Consider the following 22,101-nt stretch of genomic DNA (forward strand, 5'->3'; position numbering starts at 1 on the left):
TGCCTGCATGGTGCTTTATACATAGCAGGTTCACAGTTGTTGGGAGGATAAATAACCTCCAAATCATTTCTTCCAAAACGTATGGAGGAAATTCTTTTAATCATTATGGTTTTTGGGTTTTACAACATTGTGACTGATTTAAATACAATTTTATAAACTGGTTTTTCACGTATTATAAACATTTTTTTTCCCTAATCTGAACTCAGCATAAACATTTTAGTGGCTATGTGCCCATTGAATGGATGAAAGCATTTAGTTAAATGTTCCTCTGTTGTTGTAAATGACATTGTTAAATCACATAAGGTAATATTGGCAACCACAGTAATTACTGTTTTACCTTTCTCTAGTCTCAAGAAGTACACATTTTTTAAAATATGACCGCCAACTGTCTTAAAGAATTACCACCCTCCATTTGCCACCGTCTTTCCCCAGTCCTCATTAATAAGAAGCAAGTGTGAGATTTAGTGAAAGGAGTGGTGGTATTTTGCACTTTTTACAAATCTCCTAAATTTACAAATCTCCAAATATCCTTAGATAATTGATAGCTGGGTTTTCTTACCTGCTATTCAGTACAGATTCTGTCTTTTTTTTTTTTTTAAAGATTTTATTTATTTATTTGAGAGAGCGAGAATGAGAGAGAGAGAGAGAGAGAGAGCACATGAGAGGGGGGAGGGTCAGAGGGAGAAGCAGACTCCCTGCTGAGCAGGGAGCCTGATGCGGGACTGGATCCCAGGACTCCAGGATCATGACCTGAGCCGAAGGCAGTCGCTTAACCAACTGAGCCACCCAGGCACCCCCAGATTCTGTGTCTTTTGATATGTTGTTTTTGAAATATCTGAAGAAAATTGAGTCTCACACAGGATATGTAGTGAATTATTTAGTAGAATGTTCCTTAATGTGGGTCTCATGGTTTCTCATGGTTAGATTGAGGTCATGCATTTTTGGCGATAATATCACAGAAGTGATGTGTCCTTGTCAGTGCATCATATCAAAAGGTACATAATGTCAATGTATCTTATTACTGGTGATGTTAACCTTGATTGTTTGGTTAAGGTGAGGTCTGTCTGGTTTCTCCACTGTAACATAGTTACAAATCTTTTTTTCTTCTGGTGTTGAGAACTTCTAAGATTTACTTTCTTAGCGACTTTCAAATAACTATACAATAGAATGTTGTTACCTATAGTCCCCATGCTGTACATTACATTCCCAGAACTTACTTATCTTGTAACTGAAAGTTTGTAGCTTTTGACTTTGTTCACCCTCCCACACCCACCTCTGCCAGCCGCCCCCTGTCTGTTCTCTGTTTCTGTGAGCTTGGTTTTTTTAGGTTCCACATGTAAGCGAGATCATATAGTATTTGTTTTTGACTTATTCCACAAAGCACAGTGCCTTCAGGGTCCATCCATGTTGCAAGTGGCAGGTTTCCCTTTTCTTCGGCTAAATAATATTCCTCTGTGTGTGTGTCACATTTTCTTTATCCATTCATCCATCTGATGGACACTTAGGTTGTTCTCATGTCTTGGCTGCTGTAAATAATGCTGCAGTGAATATGGACATGCAGATACCTATTTGAGATATGATTTTGTTTCCTTGGGATATATACCTAGAAGTGGGATTGATAGATCATATGGCAGTTCTATTTTTAATTTTTTGAGAAACCACCATACTGTTTTCCATAGTGGCTGAACCAATTTACATTCTCAGCAGCAGCATACGAAGGTTCCATTTTTTCCACATCCAACACTTTTAATCTCTTGTCATTTTATTTTTATTTATTTATTTTTAAAGATTTTATTTATTTATTTGACAGAGAGACACAGTGAGAGAGGGAACACAAGCAGGGGGAGTGGGAGAGGGGGAAGCAGACTTCCTGCTGAGCAGGGAGCCCGATGTGGCGCTCCATCCCAGGACCCCAGGATCATGACCTGAGCCGAAGGCAGACGCTTAACGACTGAGCCACCCAGGCACTCTTCTCTTGTCATTTTAATGATAGCCATTCTAACGTTGTGAGGTGATAGCTCATTGTGGTTTTGATTTGTATTTCTCTGACAGTTAATGATGTTGAGCATCTTTTCATGTACCTGTTTGTCATTTATAGGTCATCTTTGAAAACATGTTTCTTCTTCTTTGGTTCTTCTACCAATTTTTTTTTTTTTTTAGATTATTTATTTGAGAGAGAGCGCATAAGCAGGGGGTGTAGGGGCAGAAGAAGAGGGAGAAGCAGACTCCCCACTAAGCAGGGAACCCATTACAGGGCTCGATCCCAGGACCTCAGGATCATGACCTGAGCCGAAGGTAGACGCCCAACTGATTGAGTCACTCAGGTGCCCCTCTTCTGCCCATTTTTAAATCAGATCGGTTTTCTTTCTGTTTTTGTTGAATTGTATGAGTTCCTTGTATATTTGGAATATTATCCTTATCAAACATACAACTTGCAAATATTTTCTCCCATTTGGTAGGTTGCTTTTTCATTTTATTGATGGTTTTCTTTGCTGTGTGCAGGAGCTTTTTTAGTTTGATTCAGTCCAACTTTGTATCTATCTATCTATCTATCTAGCAAGCTGTACACCCAATGTGGGGCTTGAACTCCTGACCCTGAGATCAAGAGTCGCATGCTCTACCGGCTGAGCCCGCCAGGTGCCCCTGTTGCCTTTGCTTTAGTGTCAAATTAAAAAATCATTGCCAAGACTGATGTTAAGGAGCTTACCCCCCGTGTTTTCTTCTGGGAGTTTTCTGATTTCAGGTCTCACATTAAAGTCTTTAGTTCATTTTGAGTTGATTTTTGTGTCTGATGTAAGGAGTGGCACAGTTTCATTCTTTTGCATGGTGCTGTACAAGTTTTTCCAGCACCATTTATTGAAGAGACTGTCCTTTCCCTGTTAACAGATTTTTGGCTCCTTTGTCATAAATTAACTGACCATAAATGCGTGGGTTCACTTCTGGGCTCTCTGTTCTGTCCTGTTGATCTGTGTGTCTGTTTTGAGGCCAGTACCATACTGTCTTGATTACTGTAGCTTGGTAATATAGTTTGGAATTGGAAGCATGATTTGTTCTTCTTAAGATTGCTTTGGCTCTTCAGGGTCTTTTGTGGTTCCATACAGATTTTAAGAGTGTTGTTTTATTTTTGTGAAAAGTGTCAGTTGGAATATTGGTAGGGATTGCATTGAATTTGTAGATTGCTTGGGTAGTATGGAACGTTTTAACAATATTAATCTTCCATCCATGACCATGGAATAACTGTCCATTTATTTGTGTCTTCAGTTTCTTTCATGTCTTAAAATTTTCAGTGTACATATCTTTCACCTCCTTACTTAAATTTATTCCCAGGTATTTTATTCTTTTTGATGCATTTGGAAATGGGATTTTTTTTTCTTAATTTCTTTTTCTGATAGTTTATTGTTAGTGTACAGAAATGCAACTGATATTTTTGTATATGGGGTTTGTATCCTGCAACTTGGTGGAATCTTTAGGGTTTTCTTGTATATAAGATCATGTTACCTGCAAATAGTCAAAAGTTTTACTCTTTCCTTTCCAACTTGGATGCCTTTTATTTCTTTTTCTTGCCTAGGTGCTTTGGCTAGGATTTCCAGTACTGTGTTGAATAAAAGTAGCGAGAGTGGACATCTTTGTTCTGTTCCTAATTTTGGAGGAATAGCTTTCAGTTTTTCACCTTTGAGTATGATGTTAGCTGTGGGCTTGTCATATATGGACTTTATTATGTTGAGGTACATCCTCTTTTTACCCACTCTGTTGAGAGTTTTGTTTTGCTTTTTTAAGATTTTATTTATTCATTTGAGACACAGAGATACAGAGAGAGAGAGAGCATGAGGAGGGGGAGAGGCAGAGGGAGAGGGAGAAGCAGGCCCCCTGCTGAGCCAGGAGCCACGCTCGATCCCAGGACCCTGGGATCATGACCTGAGCCAAAGGCTGTGGCTTAATTAACCCTCTGAGCCACCCAGGCATTCCCTGTTGAGAGTTTTTATTATAAATTGATGTTTAATTTTGTCATGTGCTTTTTCTGTATCTACTGAGATGATTACATGATTCTTATTTTTTATTTTGTTAATGTGTAGTATATTACATTGATATATGGATGTTGAACTATCTTCTCATCTCTGGAATAAATCCCACTTGATCATGGTGTATAAAATATTCTTTTTTTTATAACTTTGAATGATTAGTCTCGGAATGATACCTCAGTAATAATAGAAAATACTTTCTTGTTGGGGGAGCATCTGGCTGGCTCAGTCAGTAGAGCATGTGACTCTTGATCTCAGGGTCTCGAGTTCGAGCCCCATGTTGGGTGTAGAGATTACTTAAGGAAATTAAAAAAAACTCTGAAGCTCAAGAAAGAGAATACCTTGTTGGGGCACCTCTCTGGCTCACTCAGTAGAGCATGCGACTCTTCATCTCGGGGTTGTGAGTTTGAGCCATACGTTGGGTGTAGAGATTACTTAAAAATTAAAAATAAAAAAAAAAAATAGCTAGTGGCATAAGACATAATAAGGTAAATTCTTAACATCTATAAAGCTAAGGGTAAGAGGGCTTCCATCATATTTTTGTTTCTTATTTTCAGTTTCATCCAGTTTCCTTGGAGTAGACTCCTCCCTTTCATGACTCCGACAACTCACTGATGTGGTCAGTTTCATCATTTTCAGCATCTTTAGACATGGATGGTGCAACTGTGGGTTGAGAAATCAAATCTCCTAATCTTTCCTTTTTAAAGAAATGATCCATCCTTAAATATAAAAAAGTTATACGTTTTCTTTTATTTGAGAATAAAATATTGTTAAAGTCATAAAATGTTGTTAAAGTAACAGTTTTAGAAACAATTTAAAAATTTTGAAAAGTACTATTGTAAAACAAGACCACAAAATGTACTGCTTATGTTTTTGTGGAGGCATAAGCAAAGCTTCAGAATTTGTAATTAATGATATGTAGGGCAATATTCAGGTTACAGGAATTTATAGCAGGTGTAAATGGTAATAGCTGGTAAGAGCACAGAATGGAGATCAAACTGAGTTAGTCTCTGAAAAACATATGTGTACCCTAAAGCTGTTGTTATCTTAGAAAATTCTAGATAACACAAGACTATACAAGCACACATTCCATTAACGGTCGGAGTGATGGCATCATTACCTGTCACGTAGCCTCTGGAAAACTCCACTGTACATGCAGGAGGGAATAGGAGTGGAAAGGGCAGATAACATCTTAGTATTAATATGAAAATAGTATTGGCCCTCAGGGGCCTGTGGTGCCCCAGGAATCTTTGAGAACTGTTGTTTCTAAGTGATTCTGACTGCAGCCTGATGTGAAACTCTGGTGGAAGGGCATTGTTATTAGTCAGGTGCTTCTTGTGCCAGGTACTGTGTTAGGAACTTTACAAGATACAACCTCATTTAGTCAAGGTCTTTGTAATGGTGGCACGGAAGTGATAACGAGGTCAAAATCGGGCTATATATGAAGGTAGGATTTTGTTGATTCGTCTAGTGTAAGATGTGAGTCAGGTCAAGGGTGGCCTTAAGGGTTTTGACCAGAGTAACTGGAAGGATAGAGCTGCCATTTCCCTGGGATGAAGAAAAGTACTGAAGGGCAGGTTTGGGATAGGGAAAATATCAATTGTATATAGAAAATGGCATTCAGGGGAGAGGAATGGGCTGGAGGTATAAATTTGGAAGTTGTCAGCCTATCAGTATTTTAAGACATAATCCTGGACAGAATCACAAAGAGAATGAGTAGGTATAGAAGAGAAGGCACCTTGAGGACTAAGCCCTGCAACACTGCATGATTTAGAGGTCGAGCAGATAAGCAAAGAGTAGCAAGCAAGGGAGCAAGAAAATCAGAAGATATGTATTCTGGATGCCAAGGAAGGGTTAATTCACCACAGAATGGATGTTACCATGACAAGGGCTACTGATGGGTCAAGTGGATGAAGACTGAGTTGACCATTAGATGGAGCAACAAGAAGGTAATTGGTGACTTTGATAAGGGGGAGAAATTCTGTTTGCAGTGAGTTCAGGACTGAGTGGGAACAGAAGAATATGTATCTGTAGTTATAGACAATTTTACTGAATAATTTTGCTATAAAGAAGAACATAGAAGGGGGTTTGGAGTGATGGTTTTGTCAGGAGAGGGTTTTGTTTTCTCTCTTCTTTTCTTTTTTCCCAAAGATTTTTATTTATTTATTTGACAGAGAGAGACACAGCGAGAGAGGAAACACAAGCAGGGGGAGTGGGAGAGGGAGAAGCAGGCTTCCCGCTGAGCAGGGAGCCCGATGCGGGGCTCGATCCCAAGACCGTGGGATCATGACCTGAGCCGAAGGCAGACGCTTAATGACTGAGCCACCCAGGCGCCCTGTTTTATCTCTTCTTAAGAAGGGGGAAATACAGCATGTTTTATGCTGATGGAAATGATCTGATCTGGTAAAGAGGTAAAATGTTATGACGCAGAAGAGAGAGGGGGAGAATTGCTGGAGCAGTGTCTTTAAGTAGGACAGAGAGAAGATCTTGTGCACAAATGGAGAGGTTGGTTTTCACTGGGAGCACAGATAGTGCCTCTGTAGGACTGAAATGAGAGGTAGGGTTTATGGGCATGGATGCAGGTAGGTAGATAGATGTAGAGATGGAAACGTGGATATTCTTCTTAGATTGAATCTATATTCTCAGCAAAACAAAAACCAAGAGAGTGAGGGTGAGGCAATTTAGGGTAATGTGAAATGGCAAAGAAGCCACAGAAGGACAGTCGGGGGTATAACAAGAAATAGGCTACGTGTGGATTTCACATCTGATTATCTCAAGTGAATTCTAGGATTAACTGTTACAGAGCTTCCATTTTGGCTGCTTGGTCTCACTAAAGGAGATATACTTACATTTCTTTGAGTTTATTTAAGTTTCTTATATCTTACCCTTCATATCAAGGAGTATTTCTAAATGTACTAGCTGATTAGTGTATGATATTTTGTGTCCAAAGGATTAGCTTTTGCAATCAAGTTGTACCTTAGAATTATCCTTGTTTTAATGGTCATATTATACTTCACAGTTCTTGTAAATAATATACAAAGGTGTTAGAAAACTTTATTAACTGGAAAGCAAAAGGGCAAAAACAGTTGATTACATCAAGTCTGTTTTATATGCTGATAACACTAGTGAAAACAATAGCCATTAGTTACATAAAATGTGTTTTTAAACTTTGATACTGGATGCAGATCTGTAAAACCAATGGCTAGTTGCTTTCTAGTGAAGAAGGAAAGCAAATCCATGGATCACATTTTTGTCAAGTCATCCATTCCTAGAACTGTTTAAGGACTTTGCCTAATCAGAGTGATTTATTATATATTTGAGAGTATATTGCTTAATAGTTACTCTTTTGTGTGAAACCCAGATTCATTTTCATTATTGAAGTATATAATCAAAGCCCTTAAACAGTTAACTTTAGGAGAAGCAACAGAACAAAAACCAACCCTGCATCATTCATGCTTTTGCAATTCTTTCCTCTTGATCTTAGTGTGTCATATGTATATCGTAATGTTTTTTGTATTTGCAAATTATGCTCTAAACTGGTGTTATTTTGTGTATATATTTGAAAAGACAACACATAGGTGACTAGCTGTTTTCTCACTGTGATGTAGAGAGACTTTGTTGCTATGTGGGCAGCTCCAGGATTTATGGACACCTCTTACTGGTCGCACGGCCTTTCTGAAGTGGTCAGGCAGATCAGCTGTCGCCTTTCTCTCCCTGCATGTCACAAGTCTTATGTTGCTGTAAGTTGGGTTTCAGTGCCCTTAAGTGTTTCTTTTGCATCCTGGATTAACGATGCAGGAGTTTCTCGAGAATGGTAATTGCCCGGGTTGTGTACAGGAAGATGACAGCCTATGCTGCAGAATTAGCACTATATTGTGGACTCATAGTCATCGTGAAGATTGCTGGGTGTATTAGACTTATTCGGAAAGATTACCTGTACAGGCAAAGCTTCTCACTGAGAGTACGGAAGAACTCGAAGTTGTCACCTGACTCCACCTGTAGGCAATAAGCTGAAAGATAAAGTAGAAGACTGATCAAAAAATCTATACATGGGGCGCCTGGCTGGCTCAGTCGGAGTGTGTGACTCTTGATCTCAGGGTTATGAGTTCAAGCCCCATGTTGGGCATAGAGCCTCCTTTATTTTTTTTTTAAGATTTATTTATGTATTTTAGAAGAAAGAGAGAGGAGCGGGGGAGAGGGAGAGGGTAAGAGGGAGAGAAGCAGACTCCCTGCTGACCACAGAGCCCAATGCGGTTCTCCATCCCAGGACCCTGAGATCATGACCTGAGCCGAAATCAAGAGTCAGACACTTAACCAGCTGAGCCACCCAGGCACCCCCCCCTTAAGATCTATTTATAAGCCTACTTAAAAAAAAAATCTATACACGTTTTAACAGATTGGCAGTCAAGTTGTACAATGAATGTGACATCAAGTTAGTTCTGTGGAACGATAGACATGAACAACTTTCTTAAGGGCCCTGATACTGGAGGCTGGCACAGGCAAACTGAATGGCTTATTTAAACGTTTGGTCAGTGCCACCTAGGAGCCATACACATGATTAATTGATAATATAGGGTACTGCTTTAGGACTTCTCCTAGTAACCACCAGGTGAAGAGCCACACTTCTTTTTTTTTTTTTTAAGATTTTATTTATTTATTTGAGAGAGAGAGAATGAGAGATAGAGAGCACGAGAGGGAAGAGGGTCAGAGGGAGAAGCAGACTCCCCGCTGAGCAGGGAGCCTGATGCGGGACTCGATCCCTGGACTCCAGGATCATGACCTGAGCTGAAGGCAGTCGCTTAACCAACTGAGCCACCCAGGCGCCCAAGAGCCACACTTCTTAAAGAAAAAAACAGAAGAGGGATTATTCAAAAGTGGTCTGGTATATGTAACCAACTTAACCTCCAGTAAACACCAGAATGGGACTAATGTTAGCAGGGGGGATTAGTGAAATACAAGGGCAAACATCTGATCCTAGTGACAATCAGGTCAGGTCTTTCCTTAACAATAGGCTCCCACTGTGAAATTGAAATGCAGCCTTTCCTGCAGGTAGAGAATGGTCTAGTTTACAGAAGGTCTGTCCTTTAGCCCTGGTTTTGTTTTTTGTTTTTTGTTTTTTTTAAAGATTTATTTATTTATTTGAGAGAGCGAGAATGAGAGAGAGAGTACACGAGAGGGGTGAGGGCCAGAGGGAGAAGCAGGCTCCTCGCCGAGCAGGGAGCCTGATGTGGGACTCGATCCCGGGACTCCGGGATCATGACCTGAGCCGAAGGCAGTTGCTTAACCAACTGAGCCACCCAGGCGCCCAGCCCTGGTTTTGTAATTAGCAAATAATAAAGCAGTCTTAAGAACTCTCCTTATTAGATTAGAATTTCTGTTAAACCATTTTACTGAATTTACCAAAAAAGTTTCTAAAAATGAATGAAAATCTTTTAATGCCCTTATTCAGCTTTTGAGTAGATATTCTTATAAGTTTAGCAGTTGCTTGACATTTATGAAGAGTAGTTGCCCCAAATTTTTAAAAAAGAATTTTAAAGTTTGCTTACTCTCTTGCTCTGTGTTGGGGTCAGTTTTGTGTTTAAAAATATGGTTTAGGGATGCCTGGGTGGCTCAGTCGGTTAAGCGTCTGCCTTTGGCTCAGGTCATGATCCCAGGGTCCTGGGATTGAGTCCCGCGTCAAGCTCCTTGCTCAGTGAGGAGACTGCTTCTCCCTCTCCCTCTGCCTGCCGCTCCCCCTGCTGTGTTCCCTCTCTCTCTCTGACAAATAAATAAATAAAATCTTTTAAAAAATTAATAAAAATAAAAGTATTAGTAGGATCTCCCCCCCTTTTTTTTAAGGAGGACCTTCTTAATTCAGACTTATTTGCCAATAAAAATGCCAGTTAGTAGTCTGAACTACATACAGGCATATCTCATTCTATTGTGTTTTGTAGATACTGTGTTGTGTTGTGTTGTGTTTTGTTTTTTTACCAATTGAAGGTTTGTGGCAACCCTGCATCAAGCAGGTGATTGGTACTATTTTTCCAACAGCATTTGCTCACTTCATGTCTTCATGTCACATTTTGATAATTCTTGCAGTATTTCAAACTTTTCCATTATTATATTTGCTGGTGTGATCTATGATCAGTGATTACAGCTTGTGGAAAGTTCAGATGATGGTTAGCATTTTTAGCACTAAAGTATTTTTAAATTAAGGTATGTATGGGGCACGTGGGTGGCTCAGTCAGTTAAGCATCTGCCTTCAGCTCAGGTCATGATCCCCGGGTCCTGGGATCAAGTCCCAAGTTGGGCTCCCTGCTCAGCGGGGAGTCTCCTTCTCCCTCTCCCTCTGCCCCTCCCCCCACTCATGTCCCTCTCTCTCTCTCTCAAATAAAATCTTTTTTAAAAAATTAAGATATGTACATTTTTTTAAATTCTTTTTTTAAAATATTTATTCATGAGAGACAGAGGGAGAGACAGAGGGAGAGAGAGAGAGAGAGAAGCAGAGGGAGAAGCAGGCTCCCAAGGAGCAGGGAGCCCGATGGCGGGACTCGATACCAGGGCCCTGGGATCATGACCTGAGCCGCAGACGCTTAACCATCTGAGCCACCCAGGCGCCCAAGATATGTACATTTTTTAGAGATAATACTATCGCATACTTAATCGACTCCAGTATAGTATAAACATAGCTTTTTTTTTTTTTAAGATTTATTTATTTATTTGAGATAGAATGAGAGAGTGCATGTGCATGGGGGTAGAGGCAGAGAGAGGAAGAGGGAGAGAAGCAGGCTCCCTGCTGAGCATGGAGCCTGAAGCTGGCCTTGATCTCACAACCCTGAGATCATGACCTGAGCCAAAATCAAGAGTTGGACGCTTAACCGACTGAGCCACCCAGGCGCCCCTAATCATAGCTTTTATATGCACTGGGAAACCAAAAAACTCATTTGACTCACTTTATGGAAATACTCGTTTTGTTTCCGCGGTCTGGAAACCAAACCCTTGATATCTCAGAGATATGCCTGTGTTGTGGAGCTTTCTTGATTCATAGATACATACATGCATAGCATTTGAATATTTCCTAGTGAATGAAGGTCCTCGCTAGCTAGCTGTAATTGACGAGTGATTAGTAGTTAACATGGATTATTTTCATATGAGCAAGTGCTTGAGGGTGTTTAAATTCTTTTTGGACCCTACTATTGATTTACTTAGCAGGTCATAGAATAAAAGTTAAATTTGTAATCAGCTCCTGTTATAAATTTGGATTAATGATATCTGAATTAATTGGTGAAGTCTGTTCCACATGCTTCATGAAGTTTTTTGTTTAAAAGATATTTTGATAACTTAGTCTCCTGGCTGGCCATTCATTTCTTAGGTCCTAATAGCACTGTAGTTCTAAGAAGTACTGAAATTACAAGATGTCACTGTCTAGTTACGTGAATTGTTATACTAAATGTTAACATGTTAAAATAATCAGAATTATTTGAATCTGATTTAATTTCTAGTTTCTTCTGCTTTCTGCCTGTCTACCTAGGAGTTTTGATAAAATAAAAAGATAAACCCTTTTAATGTCAGTTTACCACAAAGTACAAATTAAATGGCACTGTGATGATGGCTGGAATACATTGCAGAAGGAATGTTAGTGGTGTTCACAAGAGAAGCAGAATGAGGTCCTGGGGCCTCTGCTGAAGCGTTCCTAATAGAAATCTGCCTGCCGGCCATCTGGAGCAGAACGTGAAGGGAAGTTCCTGGGGTCTGAGAGGGAATTTATCCCCACGTGTCCTCCAGTCCTTTGATCTCAATTTTGGGGAGGGAGGAGGAGAAGCAACTATAAAGAAGAGTGGAAAGAGACCAGGCTGTGGATTTATGTGGTTATTTTTGGTGGGTAATCATGATATTTGCATTACAGGAATGTTAAGAACTCCAGTATCTCAAAGGAAAGACTCTGCAAAGGGAATAAATAAGAATGACTTCTCTGTAGCCACTTGAGGGAAACAGACCAAAAGAGCAAATTTTTAAAAAACTTTAGAATGTGTTTTGTTATGGGAAGTTTGAAAGCGTTCCCTTGATAGTCTTGGGTGGTAAAATAGATCATTCACCAACTACCTTTAAAGCACTGGCTGTCTGCCAAGTCCTGTGCTAGATGCTTGGTGTTCACCGTTAAGCAAAAATACAGACTCTGCTCTTTGAACTTTAGAGTTAATCACGCTCAGAAATGTTTGATTGCAAACTGAAGTGACGTTGTCTAGGAAAAGAATGTCAGTCAAGTGATGCATTTGGCAGAAAACCTTGATATGGACTTGGTGGGCAGGGGTGTATTAGGGAAGGCTGCCCTGATCTCTGAAGAATGAGTAGGAGTTAACTAGGCATTGGGAAGGGCATTTCAGATTGAGGGAACAACATATACAAACACTCTGTATCAAGAGGGAGTGGAGTGTTTAAAGAATTGCAATTAGGCCAGTGGTGCAGAGGTACAGCCTGAGGTGAGGTCAGTGGGGCCAGACTATAGAGGTCCTTGTCAGCCGTGGTCTTTGGCATTGGGTCTTTGTTTCTTTGCTTCTTGGTTATTTATTTTTTAACTTTTTTATTGTGGAAAGTTTCAAACTCTCTTCTGAGAGTTTGAAGAGAGACTAGTATAATACACTCAGTGTACTTGTCTAGCTTTAATCAGCCCTTGGCCAATCTTGTTTCATTTACATTTTCACCCATCTGATTATAGTTGTGATTCTTAAAGTATTGGGAGTCATTTGAAGAGGTTGTTTTTGTTTTTGTTTTTTTAAGATTTCATCCATTTATTTGACAGAGAGCGAGTGAGCACAAGCGGGGAGCAGGAGAGGGAGAAGTGGGCTCACAGGGCAATGGCAGAATCAGGGTTGGGCTTTGATCTGGTAGTTATTTTCATTGTGAAGACGATTGTGGAGGCAGGAATAATTTTTCTGGCATTTTAAAAGACTGGTAGCTAAACTAATTTTGAACTGGACATGTGAGCGTTGTAAATGTGCAATTACTAAAAATACTTGCTGATCAGAACTCTCACCTAGCCATGTTTAATACATCTATTTTGGGCCCTCTTTTCCCACTGCCAAGACTCCCTAATCTCCCACGACTGCTGAGTTTGCTTCTTACCCTTAAATGACAAGCCTGCTTCCCTCACTCCTTTTAATGGGCAAGGATAAAAACAGTTATTTTTCAGTGCTGTGGGTGGATGAGGAGTTCAGTCTGCTCTTTGTGTTTTTCTGTCTCTGGTTATTTGCAACTTTTGCTGCTCTGTCTTGCATAGCTACCTTCCTCTAGTGGAAGTGATGAAACGCTAGTACTTGTTAACTTGCAGAAGAACCCAAGTAACCCTTTATCCTTGTTAAGGTGAGTATGTGCATCTGGAATACTCCCAGGCTCTGCTGGCTTAGAACAGAATGAACCTTGGTAGGCTGCTGGCATGTCATGCAGCCACATAGTTCATAAACCAGCTGCAAACGTCTGTCAGCTTTTGGTTCCTCAGAAAAATGAAGAGGAAGATGATATTCTTGCTGGTATTCTTTGAGTATTGTGATTAATCATTATCATATACTGAGCATGTTTTGCAAATGGAGACCATGTGCTATAGAACCAAAGCTACAAGCGTAATTTGCTCTTTATACAGGCACAGACTCCCAGGATTCTCATTACGAGTGTTCGCAAATGGTGGGTAGTGCTACAGCATCCTGCCGGAGTCGGTGTGGTGGAAAGAACATGGTGTTAGAGTCAGGCGTGCAGTTCAGGTCTGAGTTACCCTCCTTAAACCACAGTTTCTTCATGTGTAAAACAGAAGTACATCCACTAACAGCATCTAATTCCTAGAGTTATTATGAGAATTAAATAAGATTATATTTATATGCACAGCATTTAGGACATTTTAAATTGCTCTAGACATATCAGTTACAACTGTTACTAATAATTGTTTAAGCTTAGATTGAACCTTTACTGATCCTTTAAAGTAATCTAGCAATTGTGTTTTAAAATATATCCAGTACCTTTAAAAAACATTTTATACCTTTTTAATAGACTATTTTTATAGACCAGTTTTAGGTTCACAACAAAATCGAGTGGCAAGTGCAGAAAGTGCCTTTATGCCCTCTGCCCCCACATATTTAAACCTTCCCCAATGTCAGCACCCCCCACCCAAGTGGTACGTGTGTTAGTCAGTGATCCAACATTGACACATCATTAGCACCCAAAATCCATACTTTATAGTAGGGTTCGCTCTTGGTCTTGTACATTCTGTGGATTTTGACAAATATATAATGACATGTATCACCATTATAGTATCATACAGAATAGTTTCCCTGCCCTAAAAGTCCTCTGTGCTCTTGCTGTTCATTCTTCCCTGCCCCCACCCCCTGGCAACAGTTCATCTTTTTATTGTCTCCATAGTTTTGCCTTTTCCAGTATGTCATATAGTTGGAATCATACAGTATGTAGCCTTTTCAGATTGGCTTCTTTCACTTAGCAATATGTTATGCCTTTTCATGGTTTGATAGCTCATTTCTTTTTAGTGCTGAATAACATTCCACTGTCTGCATGTACCACGGTTTGTTTACCCATTCACCTATTGAAGGACACCTTGATTGCTTCCACGTTTTGGTAATCATGAGTAAAGCTGTTGTAAATGTTTGTGTGCAGGTTTTTGTGTGGTCATGTTTTCAACTCCTCTGGGTGAATATGAAGGAGCACAATTGCTGAATTGTATGGTAAGAGGGAGTTTAATTTTGTAAGAAAGCACCAAATTGTCTTCCAAAGTGGCTTATACCATTTTGCATTCCCATCAACAGTGAGAGAGTTCCTCTTGCTCCAGCTCCTTCCCAGCATTTGGTGTCAGTGTTGTGTATTCTGACATCAAGTGGATTTTGGCCATTCCCATAGGTGTGTAGTGGTAGCTCATTGTTGTTTTAATTTGCAATTCCCTATTGACATAGAGGGTTGAGCATCTTTTCATATGTTTAGTTGCCATCTGTATATCTTCTTTGGTGAGGTGTCTGTTAGGTCTTTTACCCATTTTTCTTTTTTTTTTAGATTTTATTTTTAAGTAGTCTCTACACCCATCATGGGGCTTGAATTTATAACCCCGAGATCAAGAGTCTCATGCTCTACTGGCTGAGCTAGCCAGGCACTCCTCTTTTTACCCATTTTAAAACCAGGTTACTTATTTTCTTCTTGCGAGTTTTAAGAGTTCTTTTGGATGAGTCCTTTATCAGATATGGCTTTTGTAAATGTTTTCTCCCAGTCTGTGACTTGTTTTCTCATTCTCTTGATATTCAGTATATTTTTACTTACTTTCTGGGAGAAAAAGTCTACTTATTTGAGTTTTCTGTGAGGTGAGGGGAGGAGGAGGAAATAGGAGTTTATATTTCCCATTCTTTAGCATTCTATTTCCTTCAGAATTTAGGTAATTATTGGGACATTCTTAAAAGTAGTTTTTACACTTTATACCCAGTAGGATAGCTATAATTTTTAAAATGGAAAATAACAAGTTAGGATGTGGAGAAATTGGAAACCTCTACAGTGCTGGTAGAAATGTAAAATCGGTCAGTCACTGTGGAAACAGTTTGGTGAGTCCTTAAAAAGTCAAATGTATGAATTATATTTGACTCAGCAATTCCATTCCTAGATACCTGAAAGAATTGAAAACAGGTACTCAAACAAATATTTGTACACAAATGTTCAGCACTATTCATGATTGCCAGAGATAAAAACAGCCAGATGTTTATCAATGAATGGATAAACAAATTGTAGTATATACATATAATGGACTAGTATTCCCCATAAAAAAGAGTGAAGTTGTGATCCATGCTGATACAGTGTGGATGAACCTCAGAAACATACTAAGTGAAAGAAGCCAGACTTTTTGGTCACATACGATTCCATTTATATAAAATATGCAAATAGGTAAATCTGTAGATCCAGAAAGCAAGATCTAAGGTCCTGGATAAGGAATAACTGCTTAATGGGTATGAGATTTTATTTTGGGGTGATAAAGATTTTGGAATTAGAAAGAGGTAGTAGTTTCATGACATGTGAATGTACTAAATGCCACTGACTTGTTCACTTTAAGATGGTTAATTTTAAGATGGTTAATTCACCTGGTTGGCTCAGTTGGAAGAGCATGTGACTCTATCTTATAGATGAGTTCAAACCCCATGTTGGGTGTAGAGATTACTTAAATAAATAAATAAAAACTTTAAAAAATTAAAAACTAAAAAAATTTTAAAAATTATGTTGTGTGTATTTCACCTCAGTTTTTTTTTTTTCAGAAAAGCTAGTTTCAAGGGGTGCCTGAGTGGCTCAGTCAGTTAAGCTGCTGCCTTCGGCTCAGGTCATGATCTCGGAGTCCTGAGATTGAGCCCCACATTGGGCTCCTTGCTCAGCAGGGAGTCTGCTTCTCCCTCTTTCTCTCCCTCTTTCTCTCCCCCTGCTCGTGCTCTCTCTCAAATAAATAAAATAAAAGAAAAAAGAAAAAGAAAAGAGATAGTTTTAAGCTTCCAGTAATTTTTAAAAAGTATTCTCAAAAGTTTTTCTTTTAGAGTGTTCTGTTATTAAATGGCAACGTATAATTCATTATAATTTCATGAATAAAAAGGCTTTGTTTTCTACATACTTCATTGGGTGGGTGTTGTGAGGGTATTTCATTCTCTAAATGCTTTGAAGTACAATTGAGAGACAAATTTAGGATCAAATTGTTGAAGTTAAAAGTTTTAGAGGCACTACAAAAATGTGGCCAAATTAATTGTTCAGGAATGATGCTTTTCCCAGGGTAGGGCAAAGTAATTTTTGTTTTGGTCTTTTAACAGTGGAAAAAAGGAATGTCAAGAACAATTTATAATTTTGGTTTTCTTTAAGAAAAAGATTTATGAGAGCTTGCATTAAAAATATATGAAACCGGGGTGCCTGGGTAGTTCAGTAGGTTAAGTGTCCAACTCTTGGTTTTGTCTCAGGTCATGATCTTGTGGTTATGGGTTCGAGCCCTGCATTGGGTTCCACACTCAGCAGAGAGTCTGTTTGAGATTCTCTCTCTCCCTCTCCCCTTGCTTGCGAGCACATGCTCTTGCTCGCTCGCTCTCTCTCTCTCAAATAAATAAATAAATCTTTTAAAAAATATATGAAACAGGGCGCCTGGGTGGCTCAGATGGTTAAGTGTCTGCCTTTGGCTCAGGTCATGATCCCAGGGTCCTGGGATCGAGTCCCGCTTGGGAGCCTGCTTCTCCCTCTGCCTCTCTCTCTGTCTCTCTCTCTCTCTGTCTCTCATGAATAAATAAAAATTTAAAAAAAATTTAAAAATATATGAAACAGATCAGCTAAAAAAATTTTTTTTAAAGATTTTATTTATTTATTTGAGAGAGAGAGAGAAACAGACTCTCCGCTGAGCAGAGAGCCTGATGGGGGTGCATCCCAGGACCCTGAGATCGTGACCCAAGCTGAAGGCAGTCGCTTAACTGACTGAGCCATCCAGGCACCCCTAAAAATTTTTAAAAGATCAGTAGAAGAGATATCCCAAGAATGGGCAGTTGTCCACTAAATCTAGCTCTCTTATGGGTTAGCTAAAAAGAAAGAGGAAAATATGATAGGACTAATGGCTTTTTAGTGACTGATAAAGAGCAAATATAAGTTGGTCTAGAAATGGACTTTTCCATTAAAATGTAATGTAAAGATGCATTTATCGAGTAAATTCTCCTATTGGCAACATCTTTAAATGTGGTTTGTAGAGGATTCACAATTGTTCTTCATTTGGTCATTTTATAGCATTCAATGCGCTCTTAAAATTGGAAAAAATTTTTAAAGATTTTACTGATTGATTGAGAGAGTGTGTGTGTGTGTGTGAGTGAGTAGGGGGAGGAACAGAGGGAGAGGGAAGGAATCCTAGCCCAATACTGGGCTTGATCCCACGATCCCGAGATGATGGCCTGAGCTGAAACCAAGAGGCGGATACCCAACCAACTGAGCCACCCAGGTACCCCAAATTTAAATTTTTAAAAAAGTTTTTATTTAAGTAATCTCTACACCCAGTGTGGGGCTGGAACTCATGACCCTGAGATCATGAGTTGCGTGCTTTTCTGACTGAGCCAGCCAGGTGCCCCAAAATTAAGTTTATTTTTGAATAGACAGTACATTTACATGGTTTAAAACTCAAAAGCACAATTGGGATACAGTGAAAATTCCCTTTCCCATACTTGTCCCCCCAGTTACCCAGTTTCCTTCCCCACAGACAAGCAGTGTTACCAGTTTCATATGATTCCTATAATAGATGTTTGACTACATAAGATTCATTTATATTAATTTTCTATAAAGTTGAAATAATTAAAACATTTTGGTCTATAATGAACTCTTGTTCTTCACCCTTCCTCCTATTTATTCTGAGTCTTAGAGCAATGGATTGTCTTCAGGTAAAGAACTCTCAGCCAAGATTTCTCAGTCTTAATGCATTTGCTACCTAGTTTTTTCTGATTTCTAGTGATACCTTCCATCTTCCTAAATAATGTAATGAATGAAATGTAATGAAGTGTAATTTGTGGTAGAATAAAACATTTCGACAGTTCGATTACGTTAGAAACAGAAATTTGTGAAATACAGTATTTGAAATTACATAAAAATTATCTTTCTATCTTAATTTTCTCATATATAGTAAAATATTTGGTTTATTCCTGGGGCACCATGTATGTTCAGCCCCTTCTTTGTTTTCATTTTTTTCTAAGGTTTTATTTATTTATTTGAGAGAGAGAGCATGAGTAGGGCCAGGGAGGGGCAGAGGGAGAGGGAGAAGCAGACTCCTTGCTGAGCAGGGAGCCCGATGTGGGGCTCAATTCCAGGACCCTGAGATCATGACCTGAACCAAAGGCAGATGCTTAACAACTGAGTTACCCAGGCACCCCTCAAAATATTTATTTATTTTTAAAGATTTTATTTATTTGAGAGAGCAAGAGGGCGTGAACACGAGTAGGGGAGGGGCAGAGGGAGAAGCAGACGCCCTGCTAAGCAGGGAGCCCGATGTGGGGCTCAATCCCAGGAATCTGAGATCATGACCCAAGCTGAAGGCAGATGCTTAACCAACTGAGCCACCCAGGCACCCCTTGTTTTCATTTTTGTAAGAATGATAAGCTGGAATTCACACATAATGTGGTCAGAATTGCAGAAGAATAAGTTATTTGTGACCTGCCTGCCCTTGCTTACTGCTCATCTGACCCCACTGTAAAGTGTGGCTTTCCCGTACATCTGCTCGTGGCTATAGTTGGGCAGCTATAGTCATGGTGTAAATCATCATGGTTTACAATACACCGGCATAAGGTAAAAATTGCTTTTTTACTAAAAATAATGTCCTCTTAATCATTTGATTGTGCTTATGTGTGGATTTAATACTGTCTTAATAGTAATCTGTAAAAATTTGGTGTCACTTCTTTGAAATAAGCAGTAGAATAGTTAGGAGTCCATTATAATAGTGACAAAAAATAATAAACTGAAGAAATAGGCAAGATCTGTGCAGAGAAAACTTTTAAAATGTCACTGAGAGGACTTGAATAAATTGAAAAATGTACCATATTCCTAGGCAGGAAGGTTCAGCATCATAAGATGTCAATTCCTGCTAAATTAATCTATAAATTAAACTTGTTCCTTGTAGAAATTATAAGTGTTTTATTTAAACGACTCAAGCAATTTCTGAGGGTAAAATGGATAAACAAACATGCAAGAGTAGCCAGTAAAATTCTGAAACAGAAGAATGAAGGGTGGGAGTGATGATGTCTAGTCCACTTAAACCATGTTGCAAAGCTATGATATGTAATATAGAATGCTTGGAATTTGGATTGGGAGTAGGCAAATGAATCAGTACAAAAGAATAGATAATTCAGAATAAATTGGCAGGTTATCTAGAAAAAAATTGGATTCTTTTCTTATGTTTATACGAGAATAATTTCCATTGTAGATAGGAAGTATGAACATTTAAAAAACTAAAACCATAAATTTCTGTAAGAAGGCATGAGGTCATTTTGTTACAGTTGTGGATGGGGCAGGACCTTCTAATTATGCCATTTAATTCAAGTCAGAAGAGATTTGAAAGACAGCCTACATTAAGTGGAAAACTACACCTTGTTAATGAATTAGAAGACATTACGGTTCTTACCAAATTAAATCTCAGCAGGTTTTTAAGAATAAATTAATCCCCAAATGTATATGGAAGTACATGGCTAAAAATAACCAAGACATTAAAAAAAATTTTATTGCAAATTTCAAATCTGGGGTGCCTGGGTGGCTCAGGCATTTAAGCATCTGACTCTTGGCTCTTGATTTCAGCTCAGATCATAAACTCAGGGTAGTGAGATCCAGCCCCTAGGTGGGGCTCTGCGCCCAGTGGGGAGTCTGCTTCTCTCCTTCTCCCTCTCTCCCTCTGTCCCCACTCAACTTGTGTGCCCTCAGGCATATGTGCATTCATGTGCTGTCTCTCAAAAATAATCTAAAAAAAAAGAAAAAAATTTCAAATCTGTACAAAAGTAGACTGGATAGTATAATGAGCCCGCATGGATCTCTCATTTAGTTTCAGCTGTTACCAACTCTTGGCCAGTTTTGCTTCATGTGTATCCCTAACCACTTCTCCCCTCCTCTATTATCTGATCAAGTCTTAGACATCATATTACTTTATCCATTAATGTTTAGTAAGTACCTCTGAAAGAGAGCACTCTCTTTTAGAAACCCCCCCATAATATCATAATCGTACCATAAAAAGTTCATATAGGAAAGACAAGTTTTCCCCTCAGTGTACCATTATTCCCCAAAGTAATGAGTTAATGTATATCAAGTATGCTTCAATCCATGAGTTTATCATACTGATTTTTGACCTGTAGGAGCCTCTTCAAGTTTATTCCTGAGTCCCATTTATATTTATTTAACTAAATATTAGCAACTTGAATCCACCAGTATACAAAAAGAGTAATAGACCATAACTATGTAACTGGGTTTATTCCAGAAACGCAAGGCTGATTTAACATTTGAAAATCAATCAGTGTAAGGGCGCCTGGGTGGCTCAGATGGTTAAGCGTCTGCCTTCGGCTCAGGTCATGATCCCAGGGTCCTGGGATCAAGCCCTGCATCGGGCTCCCTGCTCCGCGGGAGGCCTGCTTCTCCCTCTCCCACTCCCCCTGCTTGTGTTCCCTCTCTCGCTGTGTCTCTCTTTGTCAAATAAATAAATAAAAAATCTTAAAAAAAAATCAATGTAATCCATTACATTAACAGACTGAAAAAGAAAAACTATATCATAATATCAGATTTAGAAAAAGCATTTGACATTATGATAAAAAACCTCATTTATGATAAAAAGCCTCAGAAAACTAGGAATGGATAGGAACTTCTTCAACATGATAACGGGGGTCTACTCAAAACAGCTACCATTATCCTTTTATATATATATATATATATATATATATATATATATATATATATATATAATATATATAATAACATATTTTTTTTTATTTTTTAAAGATTTTATTTATTTATTTTAGAGAGTGTGAGCAGGGGGAGGGACAGAGGGACAGAGAATTCCAAGCAGAGTCTGCTGAGCACAGAGCCCAACTTGGGACTCAGTCTCACAACCCTGAGCTTATGACTTGAGCTGAAATCAGGAGTCAGACGCGCAACTGACTGAGCCACCCAGATGGCCCTATACTTTAGTATTGAAAAAATAAATACATTCCCCCTAAGTTGGTGAAATGGACAAGGATGTCTATTCTTACCACTTCTGTTAATCATTGTTCTGGAAGTCCTATCCAATACAGTAAGGCAGAAATTAATGAATGATGAATGATATATAAATTAGGAAGTAAAACTCTTTATTTGCAGATGACTTGATCATCTATGTAGAAAATCCTAAGGAATCTATCAAAAAGTTACTAGAACTATTAAGTGGTTTTAGTGTGGGCACAGGATAATAAGGTCAATATGTAGAAATCAATGTGTTTGTGTATAGTAGCAATTAACAGAAATTGAAATTTTAAGAATACCATTTAAAAGAGCATCAACCCCCCCCCCAAAATAAGAGCATCAAAAGATAATGCAGGACAGGGATTGGCAAATGATGACTCATTTTGTA

At 38.9% G+C, this 22,101-nt stretch overlaps 1 protein-coding gene across 1 annotated transcript in view; it reads left to right on the forward strand.

Moving 5' to 3' along the window:
* Nucleotides 1–22,101, forward strand: part of NUDT3 (nudix hydrolase 3) — a 126,274-nt gene that overhangs the window by 20,080 nt on the left and 84,093 nt on the right. The gene's annotated exons all lie outside the window — the stretch shown is intronic.

Source organism: Zalophus californianus, chromosome 7 (genome assembly GCF_009762305.2).
Source record: "Zalophus californianus isolate mZalCal1 chromosome 7, mZalCal1.pri.v2, whole genome shotgun sequence".
Classification (NCBI taxonomy): Eukaryota; Metazoa; Chordata; class Mammalia; order Carnivora; family Otariidae; genus Zalophus; species Zalophus californianus.